Raw genomic sequence first — 26,683 nt, 5'->3', positions numbered from 1 at the left:
CAGTAGGCATTTCATTATCATCACAGGCACAATTACAATGACAGTTATCACCTCTGAATAGCTAAGGCTACTTTCACACTAGCGTTCGGGGCTCCGCTTGTGAGCTCCGTTTGAAGGGGCTCACAAGCGGCCCCGAACGCATCCGTCCAGCCCTAATGCATTCTCAGTGGACGCGGATCCGCTCAGAATGCATCAGTCTGGCAGCGTTCAGCCTCCGCTCCGCTCAGCAAGCGGACACCTGAACGCTGCTTGCAGCGTTCGGGTGTCCGCCTGGCCGTGCGGAGGCGAGCGGATCCGTCCAGACTTACAATGTAAGTCAATGGGGGCGGATCCGTTTGAAGATGACACCATATGGCTCAATCTTCAAACGGATCCGTCCCCCATTGACTTTCAATGTAAAGTCTGGACAGATCCGTTCAGGCTACTTTCAGACTTAGAATTTTTTTTAAACTATAATGCAGACGGATCCGTTCTGAACGGATCCAAACGTCTGCATTATAGGAGCGGATCCGTCTGGGCAGACATCAGACGGACCCGCTCTGAACGCTAGTGTGAAAGTAGCCTAACAGAGGACTCACCATTCACAATAGAAGATATCACAGCTTATCTACTCCCTCCTGATCTCTGCACAGGCCACACAGCATGCCTAGAAATCTTTCCCATAGAAGTCAGTCAGGTCACTCCTGTCATTGTGTCTATGGCCCATGTGGCTGCACTCAAAGAACAAGAAGTCTTGACATATTTTAGGTCTTGTGGCCAGTGTGAAAACTGCAGGAATTCTACCAAATTTGTTTCATATCAAAACTTGAATTAAACAATAGGTCATTTTCAGATGTCACATTCCCTTTAAAGGGGTTTCCAGGAGTACAATTTGATTACCAATCCCCAGATTACTATTTGTTAGAATCTGAGAAGGAGGACCTAAACTGAGCCTCCAATGCAGATGTCAACATGCGTTGGGAAAATTGGGCATTTGGGAGACAGTCTATTCTTTCACAAGACAGAATCCTATAATAACAGTAAGGCCTCTTTCACACGACCGTTTTTTTTTTCCGTTTTGCGGTCCGTATACGGTCCGTATACGGAACCATTCATTTCAATGGTTCCGCAAAAAAAACGGAATGTGTTCCGTATGCATTCCGTTTCCGTTTTTCCGTTCTGTTGAAAGATAGAACATGTCCTATATTTGGCCGCAAATCACGTTCCGTGGCTCCATTAACCACCTCAGCCCCCAGTGCTTAAACACCCTGAAAGACCAGGCCACTTTTTACACTTCTGACCTACACTACTTTCACCATTTATTGCTCGGTCATGCAACTTACCATCCAAATGAATTTTACCTCCTTTTCTTCTCACTAATAGAGCTTTCATTTGGTGGTATTTCATTGCTGCTGACATTTTTACTTTTTTTGTTATTAATCGAAATTTAACGATTTTTTTGCAAAAAAATGACATTTTTCACTTTCAGTTGTAAAATTTTGCAAAAAAAATGACATCCATATATAAATTTTGCTCTAAATTTATTGTTCTACATGTCTTTGATAAAAAAAAAATGTTTGGGTAAAAAAAAAATGGTTTGGGTAAAAGTTATAGCGTTTACAAACTATGGTACAAAAATGTGAATTTCCGCTTTTTGAAGCAGCTCTGACTTTCTGAGCACCTGTCATGTTTCCTGAGGTTCTACAATGCCCAGACAGTACAAACACCCCACAAATGACCCCATTTCGGAAAGTACACACCCTAAGGTATTCGCTGATGGGCATAGTGAGTTCATAGAACTTTTTATTTTTTGTCACAAGTTAGCGGAAAATGATGATTTTTTTTTTTTTTTTTTTTTCTTACAAAGTCTCATATTCCACTAACTTGTGACAAAAAATAAAAACTTCCATGAACTCACTATGCCCATCACGAAATACCTTGGGGTCTCTTCTTTCCAAAATGGGGTCACTTGTGGGGTAGTTATACTGCCCTGGCATTCTAGGGGCCCAAATGTGTGGTAAGGAGTTTGAAATCAAATTCTGTAAAAACTGACCAGTGAAATCCGAAAGGTGCTCTTTGGAATGTGGGCCCCTTTGCCCACCCAGGCTGCAAAAAAGTGTCACACATCTGGTATCTCCGTATTCAGTAGAAGTTGGGGAATGTGTTTTGGGGTGTCATTTTACATATACCCATGCTGGGTGAGATAAATATCTTGGTCAAATGCCAACTTTGTATAAAAAAATGGGAAAAGTTGTCTTTTGCCAAGATATTTCTCTCACCCAGCATGGGTATATGTAAAAAGACACCCCAAAACACATTCCCCAACTTCTCCTGAATACGGAGATACCAGATGTGTGACACTTTTTTGCAGCCTAGGTGGGCAAAGGGGCCCATATTCCAAAGAGCACCTTTCGGATTTCACTCGTCATTTTTTACAGAATTTGATTTCAAACTCCTTACCACACATTTGGGCCCCTAGAATGCCAGGGCAGTATAACTACCCCACAAGTGACCCCATTTTGGAAAGAAGAGACCCCAAGGTATTCGCTGATGGGCATAGTGAGTTCATGGAAGTTTTTATTTTTTGTCACAAGTTAGTGGAATATGAGACTTTGTATGAAAAAAAAAAATATATAAAAAAAATCATCATTTTCCACTAACTTGTGACAAAAAATAAAAAATTCTAGGAACTCGCCATGCCCCTCACGGAATACCTTGGGGTGTCTTCTTTCCAAAATGGGGTCACTTGTGGGGTAGTTATACTGCCCTGGCATTTTCCAGGGGCCCTAATGTGTGGTAAGTAGGTAAATGACCAGTGAAATCCAAAAGGTGCTCTTTGGAATATGGGCCCCTTTGCCCACCTAGGCTGCAAAAAAGTGCCACACATGTGGTATCTCCGTACTCAGGAGAAGTTGGGGAATGTGTTTTGGGGTGTCTTTTTACATATACCCATGCTGGGTGAGAGAAATATCTTGGCAAAAGACAACTTTTCCCATTTTTTTATACAAAGTTGGCATTTGACCAAGATATTTATCTCACCCAGCATGGGTATATGTAAAATGACACCCCAAAACACATTCCCCACCTTCTCCTGAGTACGGAGATACCAGATGTGTGACACTTTTTTGCAGCCTAGGTGGGCAAAGGGGCCCATATTCCAAAGAGCACCTTTCGGATTTCACTCGTCATTTTTTACAGAATTTGATTTCAAACTCCTTACCACACATTTGGGCCCCTAAAATACCAGGGCATTATACCTACCCCACAAGTGACCCCATTTTGGAAAGAATAGACCCCAAGGTATTCGCTGATGGGCATAGTGAGTTCATGGAAGTTTTTATTTTTTGTCACAAGTTAGTGGAATATGAGACTTTGTATGAAAAAAAAATCAAAAAAAAAAATCATCATTTTCCACTAACTTGTGACAAAAAATAAAAAATTCTAGGAACTCGCCATGCCCCTCACGGAATACCTTGGGGTGTCTTCTTTCCAAAATGGGGTCACTTGTGGGGTAGTTATACTGCCCTGGCATTTTCCAGGGGCCCTAATGTGTGGTAAGTAGGTAAATGACCAGTGAAATCCTAAAGGTGCTCTTTGGAATATGGGCCCCTTTGCCCACCTAGGCTGCAAAAAAGTGTCACACATCTGGTATCTCCGTACTCGGGAGAAGTTGGGGAATGTGTTTTGGGGTGTCTTTTTACATATACCCATGCTGGGTGAGAGAAATATCTTGGCAAAAGACAACTTTTCCCATTTTTTTATACAAAGTTGGCATTTGACCAAGATATTTCTCTCACCCAGCATGGGTATATGTAAAATGACACCCCAAAACACATTCCCCAACTTCTCCTGAGTACGGCGATACCAGATGTGTGACACTTTTTTGCAGCCTAGATGCGCAAAGGGGCCCAAATTCCTTTTAGGAGGGCATTTTTAGACATTTGGATACCAGACTTCTTCTCACGCTTTGGGGCCCCTAGAATGCCAGGGCAGTATAAATACCCCACATGTGACCCCATTTTGGAAAGAAGACACCCCAAGGTATTCAATGAGGGGCATGGCGAGTTCATAGAAATTTTTTTTTTTTGGCACAAGTTAGCGGAAATTGATATTTTTTATTTTTTTCTCACAAAGTCTCCCGTTCCGCTAACTTAGGACAAAAATTTCAATCTTTCATGGACTCAATATGCCCCTCACGGAATACCTGGGGGTGTCTTCTTTCCGAAATGGGGTCACATGTGGGGTATTTATACTGCCCTGGCATTCTAGGGGCCCTAAAGCGTGAGAAGAAGTCTGGAATATAAATGTCTAAAAAATTTTACGCATTTGGATTCCGTGAGGGGTATGGTGAGTTCATGTGAGATTTAATTTTTTGTCACAAGTTAGTGGAATATGAGACTTTGTAAGAAAAAAAAAAAATAATTCCGCTAACTTGGGCCAAAAAAATGTCTGAATGGAGCCTTACAGGGGGGTGATCAATGACAGGGGGTTGATCAATGACAGGGGGGTGATCAATGACAGGGGGGTGATCAATGACAGGGGTGGTGATCAATGACAGGGGGGTGATCAGGGAGTCTATATGGGGTGATAACCACAGTCATTTATCACGCCCGTGTAAGGCTTCATTCAGACGTCCGGATGCGTTTTGCGGATCCGATCCATCTATCAGTGGATCCGTAAAAATCATGCGGACGTCTGAATGGAGCTTTACAGGGGGGTGATCAATGACAGGGGGGTAATCAATGACAGGGGGGTGATCAGGGAGTCTATATGGGGTGATCACCACAGTCATTGATCATGCCCCTGTAAGGCTTCATTCAGACGTCCGGATGCGTTTTGCGGATCCGATCCATCTATCAGTGGATCCGTAAAAATCATGCGGACGTCTGAATGGAGCTTTACAGGGGGGTAATCAATGACAGGGGGGTGATCAGGGAGTCTATATGGGGTGATAACCACAGTCATTGATCATGCCCCTGTAAGGCTTCATTCAGACGTCCGGATGCGTTTTGCGGATCCGATCCATCTATCAGTGGATCCGTAAAAATCATGCGGACGTCTGAATGGAGCTTTACAGGGGGGTGATCAATGACAGGGGGGTAATCAATGACAGGGGGGTGATCAGGGAGTCTATATGGGGTGATCACCACAGTCATTGATCATGCCCCTGTAAGGCTTCATTCAGACGTCCGGATGCGTTTTGCGGATCCGATCCATCTATCAGTGGATCCGTAAAAATCATGCGGACGTCTGAATGGAGCTTTACAGGGGGGTAATCAATGACAGGGGGGTAATCAATGACAGGGGGGTGATCAGGGAGTCTATATGGGGTGATAACCACAGTCATTGATCATGCCCCTGTAAGGCTTCATTCAGACGTCCGGATGCGTTTTGCGGATCCGATCCATCTATCAGTGGATCCGTAAAAATCATGCGGACATCTGAATGGAGCTTTACAGGGGGGTGATCAGGGAGTCTATATGGGGTGATCACCACAGTCATTGATCATGCCCCTGTAAGGCTTCATTCAGACGTCCGGATGCGTTTTGCGGATCCGATCCATCTATCAGTGGATCCGTAAAAATCATGCGGACGTCTGAATGGAGCTTTACAGGGGGGTAATCAATGACAGGGGGGTGATCAATGACAGGGGGGTGATCAGGGAGTCTATATGGGGTGATAACCACAGTCATTGATCATGCCCCTGTAAGGCTTCATTCAGACGTCCGGATGCGTTTTGCGGATCCGATCCATCTATCAGTGGATCCGTAAAAATCATGCGGACATCTGAATGGAGCTTTACAGGGGGTTGATCAATGACAGGGGGGTAATCAATGACAGGGGGGTGATCAGGGAGTCTATATGGGGTGATCAGGGGTGATTAGGGGTGATCAGGGGCTAATAAGGGGTTAATAAGTGACGGGGGGGGGGTGTAGTGTAGTGTAGTGGTGCTTGGTGGGACTTTACTGAGCTACCTGTGTCCTCTGGTGGTCGATCCAAACAAATGGGACCACCAGAGGACCAGGTAGCAGGTATATTAGACGCTGTTATCAAAACAGCGTCTAATATACCTGTTAGGGGTTAAAAAAAACACATCTCCAGCCTGCCAGCGAACGATCGCCGCTGGCAGGCTGGAGATCAACTCTCTTACCTTCCGTTCCTGTGAGCGCGCGCGCCTGTGTGCGCGCGTTCACAGGAAATCTCGCGTCTCGCGAGATGACACGCCGGCGCGTCCAGGAGGAATGAATCAACCACCTCCAGGACGCGTCTGTGCGTACAGCGGTCCGGAGGTGGTTAAAGTCTATGGGTCCGCAAAAAAACGGAATGCATACGGAAATGCATCCGTATGTCTTCCATATCCGTTCCGTTTTTTGCGGAACCATCTATTGAAAATGTTATGCCCAGCCCAATTTTTTCTATGAAATTACTGTATACTGTATATGCCATACGGAAAAACGGAACGGAAAAACGGAACGGAAACGGAAACACAACGGAAGCAAAAAACGGAACAACGGATCCGTTTAAAAAGGACCGCAAAACACTGAAAAAGCCATACTGTCGTGTGAAAGAGGCCTAAGGGTCCATTCACACGTCCGCAATTTTTTTCCGGATCCGTTCTGGATTTTGCAGACCTATTCATTTTCAATGGGGCCATAACGGATGCTATGTGCTGTGTGCATTCGCATTTCCGGATCCGCAATTCTGTTCCCCCAAAAAATAGAACATGTCCTATCCTGTCTGCAATTGCGGACAAGAAAAAGCATTTTCTATTATAGTGCCGGCGATGTGCGGTCAGCAAATTGTGGAACGCACATTGCCGGTGTCCGTGTTTTGCGGATTCGTAAATTGCGGACTGCAAAACACCTACGGCCGTGTGAATGGACCCTAAAGCTGATATGCATTTCTGAAAATTGCTTATAAAAGAACACGTCCACCAAGTATGATAAGTAGTGAAGCCTGTGATACAGTCAGGTAGTATTCAACGGTTTAATGTACCATATATAGCCTATTTGGAACCATATAGGCAGCATGTAGCATCTTATAAGTCCACTAGGGAAACCTGTCAGCTTTTGACTACTGGTAATGATGTCCTCCTCCCATCTTAACATAAAGGTAAGCTTGTTAGTCTCTTACAATTCATTCAGATCCCTAAATAAAAGAGTAATAATTCTAATCCTATCTATAGTATATATGTATCCAACCAGTCAAATGAAGTATGGGAAGTGGCACAGGTATCACATTGGAGAATATTACATTTTTTCTTTTATAAGTAGTCTACAGTCGTGGCCAAAAGTTTTGAGAATGACACAAATATTAGTTTTCACAAAGTTTGCTGCTAAACTGCTTTTAGATCTTTGTTTCAGTTGTTTCTGTGATGTAGTGAACTATAATTACACGCACTTCATACGTTTCAAAGGCTTTTATCGACAATTACATGACATTTATGCAAAGAGTCAGTATTTGCAGTGTTGGCCCTTCTTTTTCAGGACCTCTGCAATTCGACTGGGCATACTCTCAATCAACTTCTGGGCCAATTCCTGACTGATAGCAACCCATTCTTTCATAATCACTTCTTGGAGTTTGTCAGAATTAGTGGGTTTTTGTTTGTCCACCCGCCTCTTGAGGATTGACCACAAGTTCTCAATGGGATTAAGATCTGGGGAGTTTCCAGGCCATGGACCCAAAATGTCAACGTTTTGGTCCCCGAGCCACTTAGTTATCACTTTTGCCTTATGGCACGGTGCTCCATCGTGCTGGAAAATGCATTGTTCTTCACCAAACTGTTGTTGGATTGTTGGAAGAAGTTGCTGTTGGAGGGTGTTTTGGTACCATTCTTTATTCATGGCTGTGTTTTTGGGCAAAATTGTGAGTGAGCCCACTCCCTTGGATGAGAAGCAACCCCACACATGAATGGTTTCAGGATGCTTTACTGTTGGCATGACACAGGACTGATGGTAGCGCTCACCTTTTCTTCTCCGGACAAGCCTTTTTCCAGGTGCCCCAAACAATCGGAAAGAGGCTTCATCGGAGAATATGACTTTGCCCCAGTCCTCAGCAGTCCTTTCACCAAACTTTCTGCAGAAGATCAATCTGTCCCTGATGTTTTTTTTGGAGAGAAGTGGCTTCTTTGCTGCCCTTCTTGACACCAGGCCATCTTCCAAAAGTCTTCGCCTCACTGTGCGTGCAGATGCGCTCACACCTGCCTGCTGCCATTCCTGAGCAAGTTCTGCACTGGTGGCACTCCAATCCCGCAGCTGAATCCTCTTCAGGAGACGATCCTGGCACTTGCTGGACTTTCTTGGACGCCCTGAAGCCTTCTTAACAAGAATTGAACCTCTTTACTTGAAGTTCTTGATGATCCTATAAATTGTTGATTGAGGTGCAATCTTAGTAGCCACAATATCCTTGCCTGTGAAGCCATTTTTATGCAACGCAATGATGGCTGCACGCGTTTCTTCGCAGGTCACCATGGTTACCAATGGAAGAACAATGATTTCAAGCATCACCCTCCTTTTAACATGTCAAGTCTGCCATTTTAACCCAATCAGCCTGACATAATGATCTCCAGCCTTGTGCTCGTCAACATTCTCACCTGAGTTAACAAGACGATTACTGAAATGATCTCAGCAGGTCCTTTAATGACAGCAATGAAATGCAGTGGAAAGTCTTTTTTGGGATTAAGTTAATTTTCATGGCAAAGAAGGACTATGCAATTCATCTGATCACTCTTCATAACATTCTGGAGTATATGCAAATTGCTATTATAAAAACTTAAGCAGCAACTTTTCCAATTTCCAATATTTATGTAATTCTCAAAACTTTTGGCCACGACTGTATATTTTCCACTGAATGGTGGACAAAAATTAACTCTAAAGTCATGGATAACTTCTAATATCTAATAATGTGTTTTAAAATGGATTTATAGCATTTGTGCTCAGGATCAGCTAGGTTAGGGTAATGGGAGAGTATGTGGTTGTTTAGGGCTCCTGAACTCACACAAAGGCTAGATTAACAGTTTTCACTTTGGTTTTTCTTTAAGCAAACATACTTGCTATTCCTCTAGAACAGATGAAAGATGCTGCTGAGTACAAACATTTGTCATATATTTAGAAGTAGATAGATGATAAATATGATTCCCAACTTGTACAGGATTCCTGGTGATTGCAGTATGTAAATGCAGCTCTCACCTGATTAGGCAATGATAGGGAAGGAACAGTTCATTCCCAATCATTGCTTTCTCATTTTGTACTTGTAAACAAGCCATGACACAAGAGTTATTTTTTTATTTTCAATGCAGGTCATCTCAAGCCACTCACCTTGGGATATTTTAAGTGAAAAGGAAAAGTAAGGATGGAGACATCTGTATTTTAGGCTAGGGGGAGTATTGCTATAGTGCTGTTCAGTAGGTCCAGAAAAATCTCTGCGCCCACAATCAGTGCCTTGTGTCACGTATTTGTATATGTTTGTATATTCCTCCTAGCTCAAGAAGATTCTAGAATGTGCTAGAAATAGGCAGCTATGAGGATGGGTTCTCGAGGACAGGGAACAAACTGCAGGTGCTCCTGTCCCTAAGCATTCAGCTAGAAGCAGTTAGCTAGAACAGTTCCCCGTGTGTCCTCAGCTACTTCTACAGGAGTAGAGAGAGAAGAAAAAGGAGAATTTCAAAGCTACAGTGTGTGAGCCAGTGAGATAATCAGTGTTAAGCATTGCAGGCCTTGCTGCATTGGAGGGAAAACAGGGTAAAGACACCCTTTACACTTCAGATTCACAGTGACGGGAGCAAGGTGTAAAGACACCGTGAACGCTTCAGGTACGATTTTGGCCAGTCATATTATAGGAAGTTCAAGTTGCGTACATCGTGATAAATTGCTGTGGTTTGCTGGAAATCCCAGGATTTGAAAATGTAGCAGTAGAGAGGAGTAACCTGAGGGCCATCACTTCCATCTACTCATTTGACTCATGCTTGGACATCTGTGTGGACTTTGCACTGTGAATGGATAAAGCCCAAATATACTAGAACTCCTATTTGATGCATAATGAAGAGATACAGTACTTTGGTTAAGTTTAATCTGGCCTGGTTACTGACCCTGCCAGCCCCACACGCTGGACACTGCTTCCCCTGAGAGCCCTGCCTAGCACTCACGTTAACATCCATGGCACCCAAAGCTACCACCAGACAGGGAGTCCACAACTACAGGGAGTGCCTCGAGGGAATATAGGGTTTCCCTTCTTCACTGCACCAACCCCAGGGAACGACAGTCTGAGGTAGGACACTGTGACACCACATCAGGTCCACTATCACTCCCACCCTCTACACCGGCTCCCAGAGGGATCAATACACATTCAGCTGAACAGGAAGAAACAAGAGCACATCCAGCTGAGACTTCAGAGGAAGAGCCCGCAGGCAGTCAGGTGGTCACACGATCAGCAAACCATCTTCTTTAGCAGGTTAGCTAAAACAGTGAATTTACTGTAGTTAAAGCCCCTGAGGGCCCATTCTATATCTATTGTGGTTGTCAGACCTTTAAACTAAATACAGAAAAATTATTTTACATCTTTTTTAAGTAAACTTGTCTCTAAGTAATTTAAAATCACTTATAGACATGTCCAAACAGAACATAATTACCACATGAACATGGCATGATTGGTCTTGTCAATAGGGAACTCTTCTTGGTGACAACCCATAGAGACATCTGTCAGCACACTACACTTACTGCATAGAATATACCTTTGCAGAAATTCCAGGTATCTGATACAATTCATATGAACTTAATATATGTAAGCCAGGAGTATCAACACACAAACCACTCTTACTGGAATATAGGCTCATGTTTGTTAATAAAACATAACCCCTGATCTCCTTGGTGAAAGATATTGATATTGATGCTTTTATCTCCTTTTACGAATGTAAATGGTAAAACTTCAGCAAATAATTCTAATCAACATGACATGCTTATGTTGCATAGAGTTTTCCTCTGTATTATTCCGCCATAGAGAGCTGTACAGCATCACAAGGAGTCACAGGGACCACGGGGGCAGCCATATGGTGCAATGTAGAACACTATACCCTGAAGATAATCTTCTTTAGAAGTCTTGTGATGGAATATGCCACAATATTATCTTCTAATTAATTAACTAATTAACAGAATAAACTGTGTATCCAATCTAATGGCACTGAAGGCATGAGCACTGTAAGATATTGTGCCTCCTATGCATGCCCTGTTACATTTCTGTATAACCCCAAAGTTATTCAGACTGTAATAAGGCACCCATATAGGTGCATTGGTGAATTGTTCTTCTGTAAGCTCTGCATTTCTTAGGGAGGCAAAAAGAGTGTTTTGCTTTTGGATTCCACACAAATCCAACAGAAGAAAATCATGGCATGTTCTGTTGGCTACCATATCATATCATATCATATCATGGGGCACCATACTGCAGCACAAACAATGCACATGGCAGCAATGCTGTATGCCACTATACAGCCTAAGACAAAAGGCACTGCCAGGTGCATGAGACCTTAAAGGGGTTGTGCAAGAATAGGAGCTTGACAACTCCCCCCCCCTTCCACACACACACACTTGCCCACACCTGTAAAGGAAAGATGACTTACCTGCTTCATGGTGCTTGCTCCCAGCTCCTTCTTCTCCTGGCCTGCAATGCTCTGAAGGGCTCCCTTGATGTCAACATCCAGTTTGACCTTGCCACAGCCATTTCCATTGTGTCCTGTGGCCATTTGTCATGAAGTAAGTGGAGTCGGCTAGTGATTGGTCACAGATGGTCTGGTAACATGGAGGGGGATCCATGGCAAATCTCCCATGAAAAATTACATAGTTGACGCAGAGTCGGGTCAACTCTGGGCAGAAATCACCTAACAATCCTAAATTTTTTGGAACAACGTGGTTTAAAACATCCAGTGTGTGTATACGATCAGGTATGATGTTGTATCGATCAGGTAGTGTAAGGGTTACGCCCGCTTCACAGACATTGACAGACCAAACTCCCCTTTTAATGCACCGCAAACAACCGCAAACAGTCCATTTGCCCAACCGCAAACTCCCCATTTGCACAAGGTTGGATACCAAGCTAGCCATGTCCCTTTGATGTCATTGAAGGTTTCTTCCTCCACCCAGCCACGTACAACACCAAGGGTCCCCGAAAGGTGAATTGAATTGATTTTTCGAACGGGGAGATGGTTAAAAAAAATGCTGACTCCCTCCCCTTTGTTTGAATCCACATTCACTGCGTCTGTGCCGTGCAATTTACTGTCCCACCCGATATGAGTGCTATTTTCTGTAGTTCTCTCTTCTCATCAGTTTAATCCCTGTTACGTCCCCAATCTGGGGTCCATTTATTAAATGGATTTTTCGAACAGGGAGATGGTTAAAAAAACGCTGGCTCCCTCCCCTTTGTTTGAATCCACGCCACGGTCACTGCATCTGCGCCGTGCAATTTACTATCACACCCGATATGAGTGGTATTTTCTGTAGTACTCTCTTCTCATCAGTTTAATCCCTGTTACGTCCCATATCAGGGATTGCCTTTTGTGAAAAAAAATTTAGGCCGGGTACCTTCGACTGCCTTCACAGTGACAGACCAAACTCTGATACACCAAACTGAATTGAACCGGGAGATGGAAAAAGCAGCTTGGTCGGTCCTCTTACTCCCAAGTTGGGGCACTGCGTGTGCACGGAGCAATGTGCTGTGACACCCTATATGAGTGGTGTCTTAACTAGTACTATTTCTATCAGTTTAATCCCTGTTACGTCCCCTATCCGGGGACGTGTGTCGAATTGATTAACCATTGTCGAATTAACGAACCATTACGACATCCTGGAATAATTTAGTTCTGAGCTTTGTACTTGTTTGTATTGGAATTGATGGGGATTTTTTAAATTGTCTGCATTATTTCTAATAAACTATTAAGAGACTTTATTATGATTTTTCTATTTTATGTATTAAAAACCCATACAACTTAAAAAAAAAAAAAACATTAATGTTTTTTCTATGAAAAATTATCCAGCCAATCGCTTTTGGTCTGATCATAATGAAGCAACGGCCTTATCATCTGGGGTGTGGCAACATTGCCAACACACTCATAGAGGTGATGATCGCTTCATTGTGATACGCAAGCCCCTTCACCACAACAAGGTAACGATCACGAAGGGGAATTGACACTTGTATGTGCCTTTTTTTTTGTTTTGTTTTTGCAGCCACAGTGCAGCACCAGAGGCCAGAAAAATTAGGCATGTACATATGCCTGAAAAATAATGTTATTGTTGCAGCCGCTGTTGTAGCAGCGGCCGGAAAAATTTATGTTTTCAAGGCAGAAAGGTGACTAAAACATTGCGACTTGAACCCTAGTTGGTGGCGGAGAATTCACGAAAGTCATCCGATATGCAGACATTAAATACAGCAGCGTGGGGACCATTTTGAGGCCAAGGCATGTCATCAGGCCTTTTGTTAGTCAAACGTATCCCCCACTGTCAGTCCCTTCGGGATCCATGCCTCATTCATCTTAATGAAGGTGAGGTAATCAACACTTTTTTGACCGAGGCAACTTCTTTTGTCAGTGACAATGCCTCCTGCTGCACTGAAGGTCCTTTCTGACAGGTCACTTGAAGCGGGGCAGGTCAGAAGTTCTATCGCAAACTGGGATAGCTCAGGCCACAGGTCAAGCCTGCACACCCAGTAGTCAAGGGGTTCATCGCTCCTCAGAGTGTCGATATCTGCAGTTAAGGCGAGGTAGTCTGCTACCTGTCGGTTGAGTTGTTCTCTAAGGCTGGATCCCGAAGGGCTGTGGCGATGTGTAGGACTGAAAAAGCTCTGCATGTCCTCCATTAACAACACATCTGTAAAGCGTCCTGTCCTTGCCGCCGTGGTCGTAGTAGGAGGAGGATTACTTTCACCTCTTCCCCAGTTAGATTCCCATTGTGCTGTGACATCCCCATTATAAGCTGTGTAAAGCATATTTTTTAGTTTGGTTTTGAACTGCTGCATCCTTTCTGACTTTCGGTAATTTGGTAACATTTCTGCTATACCGGGGGTCTAGTAGTGTGGCCACCCAGTACAGGTCGTTCTCCTTCATCCTTTTTATACGAGGGTCCCTCAACAGACATGACAGCAGGAAAGACCCCATTTGCACAAGGTTGGATGCCGAGCTACTCATTTCCTGTTCCTCGTCCTCACTGATGTCATTGACGGTCTGTTCTTCCCCCCCGCCACGTACAACACCACGGGTCCCAGATAGGTTACAACAACGAGCACCCTGGGATGCCTGCTGTGGTTGGTCTTCCTCCTCCTCAAAGTCACATTCCTCCTCTGAGTGGTAACTTGAGAGCAGGTGACCAAAACTGAGCCAGGGGAGGATGGTGCGTCAAGGTTCTTAGCGGAAGCTGTTGAAGATTGGGTGTCCTGTGTAAGCCAGTCAACTCTGGCCTCTGAACACTGGGCATTATTCCAGGGCCAGTGGAAATCACAGCACCACGACCACGACGGCTCCTGCATGGTGGCCTGCCTCTGCCTGTCATTTTTTTTTAGATAAGTGTTACTATGCGTGCAAGGTACTGTGCCACCCTATATAAGTGGTGGGCAGTGGGCACAGTACAGTCTGTGTGGGCCTGACACACACTGGTTTGTAACTGGGATTATATCACAGAAAAATATTAAATTGAATTTTTTTTATCTGCAAGGTATTTGTGAGTGAGTGACACCCTGTAACGGTATGAGTGGTGGGCCAGACACACACTGGTTTGTAACTGCGATAATATCACAGAAAAATATTAAATTGCATTTTTTTAATCTGCAAGGTATTTGTGAGTGAGTGACACCCTGTAACGGTATGAGTGGTGGGCCAGACACACACTGGTTTGTAACTGGTATTATATCACAGAAAAATATTAAATTTAATTTTTTTTATCTGCAAGGTATTTGTGAGTGAGTGACACCCTGTAACGGTATGAGTGCTGGGCTAGCCAGTGGCCACAGTACAGTCTGTGGGCCAGACACACACTGGCTTGCAACTATGATTATATCATAGAAAAATATTAAATAGAATTTTTTTTTATCTAAAAGTATTTGTGAGTGAGTGACACCCTGTAACGGTATGAGTGGTGGGCCAGACACACACTGGTTTGTAACTGGGATTATATCACAGAAAAATATTACATTGAATTTTTTTTATCTGCAAGGTATTTGTGAGTAAGTGACACCCTGTAACGGTATAAGTGGTGGCCTAGCCAAGTAGCCAGTGGCCACAATACAGTCTGTGGGCCTGACACACACTGGCTTGCAACTGCGATTATATCACAGAGAAATAATAAATTGAATTTTTTTTATCTGCAAGGTATTTTCTGTCACACCCTGTATGAATGGTTTGCACACAGTACTGTCTGTGACTGAGCCTGCAGCCTCTCACACAACAAGGGCAGGCAACTGCAATATATATAAATATAAAAAAATTAAAAAAAGCAGACTGATGTACCAGCCCTGAAAAGGGCTTTTTCGGGTGCTGTGAGGACGCTGTCCTTACAGCAGATGAGTCTGTGGACACAGAACACTGCCCTAGCTAACACTTTCCCTATTAGATCAGCAGCAGCAGCACTCTCCCTCCTCTCACTAAGAATGCAGCTTCCGAATGAATCTAAAATGGATGCTGTCCAGGAGGTGGGAGGGTCTGGGAGGGAGGGTCTGCTGCTGATTGGCTGGAATGTGTCTAATGACTGTGAGGTACAGGGTCAAAGTTTACTCAATGATGATGTATAGGGGGCGGACCGAACATCGCATATTTTCGCCCGCCGCGGCGAACGCGAACAAGCTATGTTCGCCGGGAACTATTCGCCGGCGAACTATTCGGGACATCTCTATATATAATGCCACCTTAGTTCCGCCAGTATCAATAATAGCCCACATTGTGCCCCCAGTATCTATATTAGGCCCCATAGCGTCACCAGTATAAAATAATGGCCCTATAGTGCCGCCTGTATATATATGTTCCCATAGTGCCCCCTGTATATATGTCCTTATAGTGGCCATAATCATGTTCCCAATTAATGTCCAATGTGCGAACACATTTAAAAAACAAACAAAAAATATTAACCTCATCCACTTACACGCGCAGGGACACTTGCTTCTCACTGGAGGCACAAGAACCTGATGCACACAGCATTGTGATGTTACAACTTACATCATGTGAAAGGTTCCCACTGTGGCTTGTTCAAAGAGCCACATAAACTTGGAGACAGTCTTGAGAGAACCATTTGGGCTACATTCACACAAATGTGAAAACTAACGACCATTTAAAACGGATACACTGTCAGTATTTTTTGACCATTTTGCATCAGTGTGCATATCCATTTTCTGGCCAAATATCTTTTTAGCATCCATTTTGCATCAGTTCTTAAAAGCCTTTAAAAAAAAATCTGCCTTTAAAAACTGATGAACTTCATATATTATTTTTTTTTATCTCAACCTCTGCAGTGCCCTCAATATAAATTATGTTCCCCAATGTGCCCTCATTGTGACACTATAAAGTGTCACATCACTGGACTCTCCACTGCCAAGGAAAGGAGAGACACAGGAAGATTAGCGTGGTCCCTTGCCGGCAATTGCTCTGATTGGTTAGTCTGTTCAGACTTTAACCAATCAGAGCATAATTACTTGAAAATACCAGTTTCAGGCTTTGATTCCCACTTTTCATGACAATGGAGATCAGAGCCTTAATAAAGGGAGTTGGTGTCCCCCTTCTGTGCTCCCACTGTGCTTCTTAGTGCCTCTACTGTGCTCCCCTCACTGCTGCAATTTCAGATGAGTTTTGTGATGGCGACAGCCCAGTAACTGAACAGCTGCCCTAAACAGCGGGTGTCAGCTGTAACATACAGCCCACATTAATGCTGGCACCGATCCCAGGCATTTAACCCCTTAGATGCCATGGTAGGAAGCCACCGCGGCATCCATAGGGTCAAAAGAGAGATGGAGCTCCCTCTCTTTCATCAGGCCCACGTGATGCATTTGCAGGGACCTGATGGTTGCCATTGCAGCCGTATACCAAGTAAATGCCTCCAGGCTTGCCATGTATCTAAGAGTAGGCTCACATCAGCATTATGGATTCCGTTATAACAAGTATATAATGGAAAATAACAGAATCCATAAGACTTTAAGAGACATTACGTTTTGATCCGTCATAATAGAAGTCTTTGGGAATCAAAATGAATCAGTCTGGTTCCCGTTATGCAAGACGGAAAACAAAGTCCTGTCGACAGGACTTTTTTTTCCCGTTCCGCATAACGGAAACCAGACGGATCCTTTATGATTCCCATAAACGTCTATTATGACGGAAAGCAAAATGGAATGCCTTTAAAGGCTTCTGTTTTGCATTCCATCATAATACAAGTCTATGGGCAGCATAACGGATCCGTCCTGGTTTCCGTTATGCAGGACTGGACTCCTGCATAATGGAAACCAGGATGGATTCGTTATGCTGCCCATAGAATTGTATTATGAAGGATCAAAACGGAATGCCTCTTAAAGGCTTCCATTTTTAATTCCATCTCATGGATTCCGTTATCCGTAATCAAAAATGAAATCCATAATGCTGATGTCAACTCGCCCTAAGTCTGGCAGACTCATCAGGCTTAGTATCAGTGTAAAGGCTCATGCACACAACCGTTGGTGTTTTTGTAGGCCGCAAAACCGTAGATCCACAAAACATGGGTACCGGCTGTGTGCATTCAATGTTCGTCCAGCCCTCTGAAGATCTGTCCTATCCTTGTTCACTGTAATTGAGATCTACTAGGGTGAATAGCATTCTGACACTGTTCCTGCTGAGCTGTGTCTTGTGCACAGCGCAGCAGGAAGCTTACCATGGAGGCCAGAAGCGTCCAGGCTGCCATGGTAACAGATTGGAGCCCTGCGATTTCACTACAGGGGCTTTGATTAGAAGATACACTTGGCACCCGCCACTTATGGAGCAGGCTCACTGCAGCAGCCCGCACCATAAAAATGCAGGCACATAATACATGTATGGCATTATGCATTAAAGGGTTAAGGGTACAGTCACACTGTGCGGTTTTGATGCTGCAATGATGTGGTTAGCAACATCAATATTTCATTTCTCAACAGAAGCCCAATGAAACTAGCTTTCTGAGATGGATCTACAACTTTTAAAGTTGTGATGACAGTACCGGATTAACCACACATACAGTGAAGAACAGAAGTATTTGAAAACCCAATTTTGCAAGTTCTCCCACTTAGAAATCATGTAGGGGTCTGAAATTCACATTGTAGGTGCATTCCCACTCTGAGAGACAGAATGTAACAAAAAAAAAAAAGGAAATCACATTGTATGATTTTTAAAGAATTTATTTGTCTTGCACTGCTGAACTTAAGTATTTGAACACCTGAAAAACAGCAAGAATTCTGGCTCTCAAAGACCTGTTACTGTGCCTTTAACCTCTTCAGGACACATGACATACCGGTACGGCATGTTGTCCTGGTACTTAAGGACACATGACGTACTGGTACGTCATGTGTATTTCCGATCACATGCCGTGGCTGTGGGGGGGACCCGATGGCATGGAAGGCAGCGCGATGCCTAAGGAAGGCATCTCGCTACCTTCCGGTGAGGAGCCTGTGAGATCTAGCCCCCTGGATCTCAAAGGCCGGAAGCTGTATGAGTACTACTCACTGTATTACTCATACAGCCAATGCATTCAAATACAGAAGTATTGGAATGCATTGTAAAGGGATTAGACCCCCAAAAGTTCAAGTCCCAAAGTGAGACAAAAAACAAAGTGAAAAAAAAGTTTTCCCCCCAAAAAATTAAAAGTTTCAAGTAAAAAAATAACAAAACATAATTTTCCCCAGATAAAGTAAAAAAAAAAAAAAACGGTAAAAAATCGGGAAAAAAAAAAAGTATACATATTAGGTATCGCCGCATCCGTATCGACCGGCTCTATAAACATATCACATGACCTAACCCCTCAGATGAACACCGTAAAAATAAAAAATAAAAAATCTGCTAAATAAACCATTTTTTGTCACCTTACATCACAAAAAGTACAACAGCAAGCGATCAAAAAGGCGTGTGCCCACCAAAGTAGTAAGAAATCTAACCGTCACCTCATCCAGTAAAAATGAGCCCCTACCTGAGACAATCGCCCAAAAAATAAAAAAACTATGGCTCAGAATATGGAGACACTAAAACATCATTTTTTTTGTTTTAAAAAAGCTGTTATTGTGTAAAACTTATATAAATAAAAAAAAAGTATACATATTAGTTATCGCCGCGTCCGTATCGACCGGCTCTATAAAAATATCACATGACCTAACCCCTCTGATGAACACCATAAAAAATAAAAACTGTGCTAAATAAACCATTTTTTGTCACCTTACATCACAAAAAGTGTAATAACAAGCGATCAAAAAGTCACACGCACCCCAAAATAGTGCCAATAAAACCGGCATCTCATCCCACAAAAATCATTCTCTACCCAAGGTAATCTCCCAAAAACTGAAAATTATGTCTCTCAGACTATGGAAATACTAAAACATGATTTTTTCAAAAAAGTAATCATTGTGTAAAACTTACATAAATAAAAAAAGTATACATATTAGGTATTGCCGCATTCGTGACAACCTTGTCTATAAAAATTTCACATGATCTAACCTGTCAGATGAATGTTGTAAATAACAAAAATTTATAACGGTGCCAAAACAGCTATTTCTTGTTACCTTGCCTCACAAAAAGTAAAATATAGAGCAACCAAAAATCATATGTACCCTAAACTAGTACCAACAAATACTGCCACCCTATCCCGTAGTTTCTAAAATGGGGTCACTTTTTTGGAGTTTCTACTCTAGGGGTGCATCAGGAGGGCTTCAATGGGACATGGTGTCAAAAAACCAGTCCAGCAAAATCTACCTTCCAAAAACCGTATGGCATTCCTTTCCTTCTGCGCCCTGCCGTGTGCCCGTACAGCAGTTTATGACCACATATGGGGTGTTTCTGTAAACTACAGAATCAGGGCCATAAATATTGAGTTTTGTTTGGCTGTTAGCCCTTGCTTTGTTAGTGGAAAAAATCGATTAAAATGGAAAATTTGCCCAAAAATTTAAATTCTGAAATTTCATCTCCATTTGCCAATAACTCTTGTGGAACATCTAAAGGGTTAACGACATTTGTAAAATCTGTTTTGAATACCTTGAGGGGTGTAGTTTCTTAGATGGGGTCACTTTTATGGAGTTTCCACTCTTGGGGTGCATCAGGGGGGCTTCAAATGGGACATGGTGTCAAAGAAACCAGTCTAGCAAAATCTGCCTTCCAAAAACCGTATGGCATTACTTTCCTTCTGCGCCCTACCGCGTGCCCGTACAGCAGTTTACGACCACATATGAGGTGTTTCTGTAAACTACAGAATCCGGGCAATAAATATTGAGTTTTATTTGGCTGTTAAACCTTGCTTTGTTACTGGGAAAAATGGATTAAAATGGCAAATTTACCAAAAATCCATTTGCCAATAACTCTTGTGGAACACTTAAAGGGTTAACGACGTTTGTAAAATCTGTTTTGAATACCTTGAGGGGTGTAGTTTCTTAAATGGGGTCACTTTTATGGAGTTTCTACTCTAGGGGTGCATCAAGGGGGCTTCAAATGGGACATGGTGTAAAAAAAAAACTGTCCAGCAAAACCTGCCTTCCAAAAACCGTATGGCATTCCTTTCCTTCTGTGCCCTGCCGTGTGCCCGTACAGCGGTTCACTACCACATATGGGGTGTTTCTGTCAACTACAGAATCAGGGCCATAAATATTGAGTTTGGTTTGGCTGTTAACCCTTGCTTTGTAACTGGAAAAAAATTATTAAAATGGAAAATCTGCCAAAAAAGTGAAATTTTTAAATTGTATCTCTATATTCCATTAATTCTTGTGGAACACCTAAAGGGTTAACAAAGTTTGTAAAATCAGTTTTGAATACCGTGAGGGGTGTAGTTTCTAGAATGGGGTCATTTTTGAGTGGTTTCTATTATGTAAGCCTCGCAAAGTGACTTCAGACCTGAACTGGTCCCTATAAATTGGGTTTTTGAAAATTTCTGAAAAATTTAAAGATTTGCTTCTAAACTTTTAAGCCTTGTAACATCCCCAAAAAATAAAATATCATTCCCAAAATGATCCAAACATGAAGTAGACATTTGGGGAATGTAAAGTAATAACTATTTTTGGAGGTATTACTATGTATTATAGAAGTAGAGAAATTGAAACTTGGAAATTTGCAATTTTTTAAAAAAAATTGGTAAATTTGGTATTTTTTTATAAATAAAAATATATTTTTTTTACTTAATTTTACCAGTGTCATGAAGTACAATATGTGATGAAAAAACAATCTCAGAATGGCCTGGATAAGTCAAAGCGTTTTAAAGTTATCACCACTTAAAGTGACACTGGTCAGATTTGCAAAAAATGGCCTGGTCCTTAAGTTGAAATAAGGCTGTGTCCCAAAGGGGTTAAAAAGTCCACCTCTACTCCACTCATTAACCTAACTTAGTATCACCTTTCTGACACAGCCTTATATAACCTTAAGGACCAGGCCATTTTTTGCAAATCTGACCAGTGTCACTTTAAGTGGTGATAACTTTAAAATGCTTTTACTTATCTCAGAAATTTTCAAAAACCAACTTTAAGGACCAGTTCAGGTCTGAAGTCACTTTGTGAGGCTTACATAATATAAACCACCCACAAATGACCCCATTAAAGAAACTACACCCCTCAAGGTTTTCAAAACTGATTTTTACAAACATTGTTAACCCTTTAGGTGTTCCACAAGAATTAATGGAAAATAGAGATACAATTTCAAAATTTCACTTTTTTGGCAGATTTTCCATTTTAATATTTTTTTCCAGGTACAAAGCAAGGGTTAACAGCTAAACAAAACTCAATATTTATGGCCCTGATTCTGTAGTTTACAGAAACACCCCATATGTGGTCGTAAAAACTGCTGTACGGGCACACGGCAGGGTGCAGAAGGAAAGGAAAGCCATACGGTTTTTGGAAGGCAGATTTTGCTGGACTGTTTTTTTTGACACCATGTCCCATTTGAAGCCCCCCTGATGCACACCTAGAGTAGAAACTCCATAAAAATGACCCCATCTAAGAAACGACACCCCTCAAAGGTTTTCAAAACTGATGTTACAAACGTCGTTAACCCTTTAAGTGTTCCACAAGAATTAATGGAAAATAGAGATTCAATTTCAGAATTTCACTTTTTTGGCAGATTTTTCATTTTAATATTTTTTTTCCAGTTACAAAGCAAGGGTTAACAGCCAAACAAAACTCAATATTCATGGCCCCGATCCTGTAGTTTACAGAGACACCCCATATGTGGTCGTAAATTGCTGTACGTGCACACGGCAGGGCGCAGAAGGAAAGGAATGCCATACGTTTTTGGAAGGCAGATTTTGATGGACTGTTTTTTTGACACCAAGTCCCATTTGAAGCCCCCCTGATGCACCCCTAGAGTAGAAACTCCAAAAAAGTGACCCCATTTTAGAAACTACGGGATAGGGTGGAAGTTTTTATTGGTACCAGTTTAGGGTACATATGATTTTTGGTTGCTCTATATTACACGTTTTGTGAGGCAAGGTAACAAGAAATAGCTGTTTTGGCTTTTTTTTTTTGTTATTTAAAACATTCATCTGACAGGTTAGATCATGTGGTATTTTTATAGAGCAGGTTGTCACGGACATGGCGATACCTAATATGTATAAAAAAAATTATTTATGTAAGTTTTACACAATGATTTCATTTTTGAAACAAAGAAAATATTATGTTTTAGTGTCTCCATAGTCTGAGAACCATAGTTTTTTTCAGTTTTTGGGCGATTATCTTAGGTAGGGTCTAATTTTTTACGGGATGAGATGAAGGTTTGATTGGCACTATTTTGGGGTGCATATAACTTTTTGGTCACTTGCTAATACACTTTTTGTGATGTAAGATGACAAAAAATTGCTTTTTTACACCGATGATGTCCAGGCCAGTCTGAAGTTTTCCAATGACCATCTGGATGATCCAGAGGAGGCATGGGAGAAAGTCATGTGGTCAGATGAGACCAAAGTAGAACTTTTTGGTCTAAACTTCACTCGTCGTGTTTGGAGGAAAAAGAAGGATGAGTTGCATCCCAAGAACACCATCCCTACTGTGAAGCATGGGGGCTGTAACATCATGCTTTGGGGGTGCTTTGCTGCAAAGGGGACAGGACGACTGCACTGTATTAAGGAGAGGATGAGAGGGCCATTTATTGTGAGATTTTGAGCAACAACCGCCTTTCCTTGAAGATGGGTTGTGGCTGGGTCTTCCAACATGACAACAACCCGAAGCACACAGCCAGGATAACCAAGGAGTGGCTCCGTAAGAAGCATATCAAGGTTCTGGAGTGGCCTAGCCAGTCTCCAGACCTAAATCCAATAGAACATCTTTGGAGGGAGCTGATAAAATATCCTGTATATATGCAATAATTACAAATGATATCAGAAAGCAATAAAAAGAGAACCTGCACATGTTCTTTTTAGATAGCAGTTGGACCCTAAAAATGCCTTTGAGTGCCTTCTCACTCCATCACACATGGCTTATCACAGTACAGTCATGCCCTATGCTTCTTTGTGCCTACTTCCATTGATTACGTGAAGAGTGTGACAAATCAAGCCTTATGATAGTTTCTTCTCTTGTTAAAGCATAGGTTCAGTGACAGAAGAGCATATGACTTATATAACAGATACAACCCATCATGTAAAACAATGACAGTATCTTTCCTGCGTGATGTCCTCTTCTCTAAATAATGCCCTCTTGGCAAAATTTTGTCAAATGATTTAACTTCCCTTCTCAGTGACTACAGAGTAAAGTCTCTTAATTGACTTTACTGCCCTGGTCACAGAGAATAATTCACATTGGGTCCTTCAAGAGAAAAGAGCAGGGAGGATCGATCCAAAATGCCTGTACAGGTTCAAATCTCCAGATAGAATAGAGAGTGTGGCTCATTTTGCTGTGGACCTCATCTTAGGTAAGAAAAGCTTCTAATATATACACTGATCTGCCAAAATTATTATTAAGGTGAGCCCTCCATGGATCAGACTTGTTTTACCGGCACAACCTACAGATGTTCAATCAGAAGGAGACCTGGAGAATTTGGAGGCTAAGTCCACAAACTGAACTCTGTCATGTTTTTAAAACATCCTGAAAAGTTTTCTGCCATGTTGCAGGGTAAATTATGTTGCTGAAAGAAGCCACTGAAACTAGAGAATATTATTACCATGAATAGGTGTGTTAAGAATGCAACAATGTTTTGGTAGGTGGTACATGTCAAAATAATGTCTGCATGAATAAAGGGACCAAATATTCCCAGCAGAGCATTGCCCAGATCATCATACTGCTTCTGCCTTCTGCGGATGATTAGTTTAAATATTATAAGGCCAATATTATTTGCCATTATCTTATTCTTGATATTTCCCTTATTATTTGAGCCATCAAGTAAAATACTTAACCAGAATTATGCCTGGAATAAGACTGCATGGACATTTGAAACAATATCTCTGTGTTGAAGGAAATGTTTACATAAAATTTGTAAAAGCAAGGATTATGGTTAAATGTAGGAATACAGTTTAAACAGTAATCCTGGGCAATCTGAAAAATGCATTTCTCATTGTGAAGACAAATTTGTATTTCCACTTGTGTTATAGCAATTTGTAATACGAACTGGAGTTGCTTTATCCATAATGTAGATTTGACTAATTTCTTTCTAGTTTGACAAAAGCTTGAAGACATTGACTAAGACAAAAGATCTGTATCAATAATGGCAATCTTTGTCACTATCATTTTAATATGGATTCCAAACATGCTGTCATCATCATTCCCTGCCAAGTGCAAAGCCAAAGGAGTCAAAGTCGGGAAAGAAATAAGGATAGTGAGAGCTATGCACACATCAGTCAAGCAATGCATACTGTATAGTGCCTGGGTTAAAAAGTAAAATGGCACGTGCAAACACTGTCTAAATAAATGCAACCATTACTATTACTTCTTGAATATACAGTGGCCAGGTTTGGGGTGGCTCCAATGCTGAGCTGGGTACTCCGGACACCGTCGAGCTGTCACCACGTGTTGCTACTCTCTGGAAGGGATGGTAAGGCGTGGTGCACCCAAATCGGAGATAAAATAAGTCCAGAAAGTTTGTATAAACGTCTATAATAAGTCTATAATAAACCAGTTTGCTTCTTTACTGGAGGAATTTAGCTACAAAATAATACATGCGAGGTATAGGGCTGGCTTCTCCCGTCTCCTCCCTAGCAGAAGAAGGGTTTGATGCTGAGGAAAGGCCTCAGCTAGCTGAACCTTCTAGAGTGCTGGAGTGGAGAAACTCAACACAAACAAATACAATGCTACAACTCCTGTCTCTCACAGACTTGCATTAGAACTTCAGTGATACTCAGTGGCAATGACACAGCACTTTTTCCAGACAAAAACAAGTTTTTGACATAACAACATAGCAGCACCTGACATCCAAAAGGTCAGTCTGTCTGGTTTTGGTGGTAAACAAGTCTGGCTTTTTCTCTCCAAAACATGCTCTTCTTTAAACCTTATGGTAGCTGTGGAAAATTACTAGCTTCTCATTATTAGCAAGAAAGTCCCAAAAGGCTTGCAGTATTTATTAACCCTTTCCACAGCGTTATGCAAATAAAAGTGCAGATGAACAGGATATATATCACATTTATATAAAATGCAGTTAGACAATTTTAAACAGTGCAATTTAACCGTTTAAAGTGAAATAAAGTAAGGGGTTGATGACTTTGCATAGGGGAAAAGGGGTCAAATGTCCACAAATGTCCAGATTTCAAAGTATCCCTGCTCCAGGGCACTACATATATATGAGATGAAAGCAATCAGAAAATCAGATATGAAATTGAACACCCTTGGAGAAGGGAGCTTGCTACACAGCAAATGAAAATGGGATATATATAAAAATTAGGCACTCACTACATTGTAGGAAGCAGATGTGGACACTCAGATACTAAGAAAGTGGTGGTCCCGTAGGGTATTAGATGTAAGAAGTGTACAACTACTGGATTTTGTAGGTGACAAACATTTTAAAGCCACACATGACTTAAAGGGACACTAAACCCTAGAAAAACAAATAACACACAACTATATCTACAGGATGATTCCCAAACTGCTGCCATAAACAGTTTAGGAGAGATCAAGCAAACAAAGCACTTAAAGGGGTATTCCCATCTCAGACAATGGATTTGCCCCCATTGTCTGATAGGTGTGGGTCCTACCTGTGGAATCTGCACCTACACCGAGAACGGAGCATAGAAGGTGGTGGTCGGAGGACTCTGGGTTATCTGGGCTCTGGTCACTGCCAAGCCCTCTACCCACAGAAGTGAATGGGAGCGCACTGCGATTGCGCGGCCACAGCTCCCATTCATTTCTATGGGGCCAACGGAAATAGCTGAGACAGTGCTCAGCTATTTTCGGCGGCCCCATAGAAATGAATGGAGGGTGGCTGTGAATGCTCAGTGCACCCTCTACAACTTCCAGGGATCCGTTCTCGATGTAAGTGCGGGTCCTGGAGGTGGGACCCACACCTATCAGACAATGGGGGCATATTCCAGCGATATGTCCCCATTTTTCTGAGATCGGAATACCCCTTTCAACCCTCCAAAATTTG

Source organism: Bufo bufo, chromosome 4, assembly GCF_905171765.1.
Source record: "Bufo bufo chromosome 4, aBufBuf1.1, whole genome shotgun sequence".
In the NCBI taxonomy this organism is placed as follows: Eukaryota; Metazoa; Chordata; class Amphibia; order Anura; family Bufonidae; genus Bufo; species Bufo bufo.
Note: the sequence above shows the minus strand (reverse complement) of the source record.